Genomic DNA, 4,321 nt, shown 5'->3' on the forward strand with positions numbered 1-4,321 from the left:
TAGCTTCTTAAATCTTTTTCATCCTACTGACATTTTTAAAGAGAAAGCTAGTTCTCTTTACCTTAGTTCATGAACTTAATTTATTCTATGATTCTGGTTGTGAATCAAATTGTCACAAACCAAATTAAATTTTCCCATAAGGTTCAGTGTAAATAAGGTTAATCCATTCTGATCCTCATGCATGTGGTCATGAACTGACTTTGGTCATGAACCAAAATTTCCATAAGGTTCACTGTAAATAAGGCTAATCTGTTCTGAACCATATATATTTTTAATTAAATCACAAAGTACAATATATTACAATATGAAGAGAGAGAATTCTACCCTTGCTTGTGACTTTTGGCATGAAAGACAGGAAGGTAGGTGGGGAGGAAGTTATTGTTTAGAGAGTCCTCCTCCACAAGGACATCAGGAAAATCTCCTCTCTTCTTTGTCTCTCAACTGCAGGGTCAGTTTTGATGAAAAATCTGTCTAATGTCACTTGTGTTTTCCTGTGCTGCATAACCCTCCAGAAATGAGAGACCACGTTATTATTTATCAGATTCAACACTCTGTTTGTTATAGTTTGTTGGGGTGGTACTTCTCAAAGAAATTAAAGCACTCATTTCATTTTTTCATAATGGATTTTATCACATCACTGTTAACCTTCTCCCTATCCTTCTCTTCGGTGGAATGCTCCTCAATAAGCACCTTCTTATGCTCACTCTGGAGTTCAGCAAGTTCTTTCATCCTCAGCTCTTCCTTATGATCTTCAATAAGCTCTTCTGTGTCTGTGCCATCAATGTCCAGATCCATACTCCATACTCTTGCCTGTTGACACAATCTCCTCCACTGCCTGTGCCTCAGACCCTTCAAAGTCACATTCAGATACAATCTGGCCACAGTTTCCTCCAGGCTGAGTTTAAAAGTATTGGCACATGACATCTGCCCAGGCTTTGTCAATGAGGTTGATGCAGTGGAGGACATTGAAATGTTTCCTTCAGAAGTCTTTCAGAGTCAAGAACATCTTTTCAGTGACATTAAAACACCTGATGAAGAGACCCTTGTGTACAGCTTCTTGAAGTTGCAGGTTCCTTGCTGGTTCATGGGCTTCAGAAGAGGTATTATGTTGGGAGGAGGAACTTGACCTTTGTGAAGTCATATTCAATGTCCATATAATCCACCAAGACTGGACGTGTGCCAGGAGCATTTTCATTAGAAGAAGGCACCTTTCAGGGAGTTGGTTGTCAGAAAGATAGTTTTTAACAGTGGGTTCAAGCACCTCATGCAGCCATTTTAGGAACAACTACCTTGTGATCCAAGCTTTCATATTGGCCTTCCACATGATAGGCAGTCTGGCCTTATTCATATTCTGTTCTATAATTGCACGAGGGTTCTGGGAATGCTACACAATAGCAGTTTAATTTTCAGATTGACACTTGTGTTCACACACAGTAAAAGGATCAATCTATCCTTCATGGGATTATGCCCCGGCAGTGCCATTTCCTCCTGTGTGATATAGGTTCTATTTGGCACCTTCCTCCAGGAGAATCCTGATTTATCACAGTTGAATGCTTGTTGAGGGATATAACTTTCTGCCTTCATGAATTCTGAAAATTTTTTCTTGGAAGCTTCTGCATTAGCCTTATCAGAACTGGAAGTCTCACCATGTCCTATTACACTGTGGTTGCCACTTCTCTTGCAGAATGTATCAAACAACCCACTATTGCCTTTAAATTTATCACTTGTTGCACTTGTGGCACTTACAGAGGGGTTTTCTTGTAGGAAATCACTATGCAGTTTCTTAAATTTTTCACAGATCGCAGGTTCATGAATGCTATCATCGGCCAGCTGTTTCTCATTCAACCACACTAGCAAAAGGTTTTCCACCTCTTCCAGCACTTGTGTCCTTTGCTTGATTGACATTGTTACTCCGTTTGCCACATCAGTTCCTTTGATGGGATCTTTGTTTTTCAGGATAGGCGAGATTGTTGACCTCACTGTCTTTTACTCCAAGGCCAGATAAGTCACATGAGTACCACACACATGCTTTTCTACAATTTCCTTCTTCAATCCAATGGTTATTTTATTCAAAACATTCTCTTCATCATTCTTACTCTGCTTTTTCTTGTTACCTTCATTGTTGTTTTGTACATTCTGGTTACTTTCATTATCATTCTGTGTGCTCTTGTCACCTTCATTACCACTTTCCTTCTACTACCATACTAACTCTGCACTTCCTTTGGAGTCATACTGGACTGAATACTGTGCAGTGATACATATGCTAAAAAGCATACAAAAAAGCTTCATGGAAAGTGTGCATAAGTCTGTCTGTGACCACAACCTCAACTAAAAGAAGCCATGACCATGTGTTAGAAAAGGGAAGATGGCTACATTTGTGTTCATCGGGAAGATGGCCAGCATCATGTTGGTCACCCAAGGTAGAGTTCACAAATAGAAATGAAATTTACCAAATGCTTCTGTTCTCAAGCAGAAGCATTTGTGAACCTAGGCATTACTGTATTACTGTATTTTACAGAATTTTCCCTAAGTTTGATGTTTCCTTATGATCAACTTCAGATTACACATTTTTAGATATCATATTACCTAAGTGATGTTATATCCTTTTCAGGGTATCTAAAAACTTGTGTAAAGTCCATCTGTTCCTCACTGGTGATATTAATTTTTATCAAGATACTGTCTGGTTTCCCCACTTATGTATTTCATGTTACAGTAATTTAATTGAAAAATGAACTGAATTTAAAAGAAAAATTCTGTAACATACTCTTATTTGTGAAAAGAACACCTACTACAGCTTATCAGTAATACTGAATTTAGGAGAGAGCAGGGCTTGAAAGCATCCGGCTGTAGAATAAAACTTTATATCTGGAGATATAAAGTAACTTGCTCATTGTTAGTGTCAGAGCCAGGACTAGGACTGATGTATTCTGTCTCTGTTCTGTCACCCTTCTTATTTTGCTGTATTTGTGATCCAAAGTATAACAACTGACTTCCTTGCTAGGCTATTGCCAAAGAACTCTTTAAGAGAATAAATCCTGTCCCTCCCTCCTCACCACTTGTAACACTCCCAGATCCTTTGTCCAGACTTCACATCTGTTCACACAAAAGCACTATCCATGTCCAAGTGAAAAATGAGTTTCCCTGTTTTATTATTTAAACAAATTACATTAACCCCAGTTAACTCGCTGCTCACTGTTCACTGCTTTTGCTTGCAATCCACTAAGAATGAGATAGACGAGACAGTTGGATTCAGTTCACAAAGGTGCTTTTAAATGACTTGTGTAAAGAATGATCTTTTTTCACCCAACAGAATTAACTGTGCTATTTTGAAATCTACCAATGGCAGACAGCCCAACAACCTATAATTTTAGAGGGACCATCTTTTCTGGAAGCTGTTTGTGTGTATAGGCCATGAAAATCAGGACGTACCAGCTGTAGATTCAATGCCAGGACAGCTGAGATTCAAACCTGCTGCTAACATGATACTAACATTTCCTGTGTTGCCATTTTCTTCATCATAGCAGTACTGGCCCTGCTGCCTTAGCATCTCCAAATAGTGGTAAGAAGAGCTGCTCTTACATCCTTACAAGATTATTGCTGAAAGCAAATGCCACATACTACAGGCACAATATCTTAGTGCCTCTTCCACTTACTGGCTCCAGGACTGCTGCAGACAGAATTGTGTCCAATTTACATGTGGAAGTTCTAACCCCCAAGACTTTAGAATGTGACTGTATTTGGAGACAGAGTATTTCAAGAGGTAAAAAATGAAAATGAGAGGGCCAGATTTTTAACTTAGTGGCACCGTGCCTGCCTGGCAAGTGCAAGGTCCTGAGTTCAATCCCTGCTACTGGAAACAAAAAGTAAGAATGAATGAAGGAATGAATTAAACAAATTCATTAATTAAAATGAGGCCATTAGAGTGGACCCTAATCTCAAAGACTATGTGAAGAAACAGTGAAAAGGCAGTCATTTACAAACTAAGAAAAGAGACTTTGGAAGGCACAAAAATACTATGGGCTCCTTGACCTTGGACTTCCAGCTTCAAGGACAGTGAGAAAATAAATTTCTGGATTTTAAGCCACTTAGTCAATGAGAGTTTATGAAAGAAGCCATATCAGATTGTTACAAGGACCATGGGAAAGTTACCTGACTCTTTTTGTTTTTTGGTTTTTGTTTGTTTTGTTGGCTGGTTTTTGGTACCAGGGATTGAACTCAGGTCTTTGTGCTTGTAAGGCAGGCAGTAGAACCACTGAGCTAAATCCCTGACCCTACCTGATGCTTTTAAGGAGGAGAAATGACAAGGTTTTCAGGGTCTAGA

This window comes from Fukomys damarensis, unplaced genomic scaffold (genome assembly GCF_012274545.1).
Source record: "Fukomys damarensis isolate Sample0158 unplaced genomic scaffold, DMR_v1.0_HiC HiC_scaffold_15, whole genome shotgun sequence".
NCBI classification, from domain to species: domain Eukaryota; kingdom Metazoa; phylum Chordata; class Mammalia; order Rodentia; family Bathyergidae; genus Fukomys; species Fukomys damarensis.